A 446-nucleotide genomic window follows, 5' to 3' on the forward strand; every position below is an offset into this window, starting at 1 on the left:
GGCTGCAGCCCCGCGGGCACCCGGCACCACGCGCTCAGGAAAAGGCATGAGGCCGGGGATGCAAACGCTGGTGCTCACGGGTACCACCACTCAAGGGTCCCGCTCACACTGGAGCCCATGGATGGGTGCTGGGGGTGTTTGTCCCCCGCTGCCACCCCGTGATGCCCTCCCTGGCCCCAGGACAGGCAGCCTGGCAGGTAGCTTGATGGCCACCATGTTTCCAAAAGGCTTTTTCCCCTTTTCCAGCCCTTCTCCTATTCAAGCCGTCGGAAAGGATCGAACCCACTCTGAAATCGCTGCCGGTGAGCCCAGGCGCACCCTCTCCTCTTGCACCCCAGGACCCCGCAGGGTGAGGCTGTTCACAGCCCAATTCTCTGCCACAGCCACCCTACACGGCGCAGGGCAGCAGCATGCGGCCACCCCGAAAACACCTCGGAGCCCCAAAC

Source organism: Egretta garzetta, unplaced genomic scaffold (genome assembly GCF_000687185.1).
Source record: "Egretta garzetta isolate BGI_Z169 unplaced genomic scaffold, ASM68718v1 scaffold108, whole genome shotgun sequence".
NCBI classification, from domain to species: domain Eukaryota; kingdom Metazoa; phylum Chordata; class Aves; order Pelecaniformes; family Ardeidae; genus Egretta; species Egretta garzetta.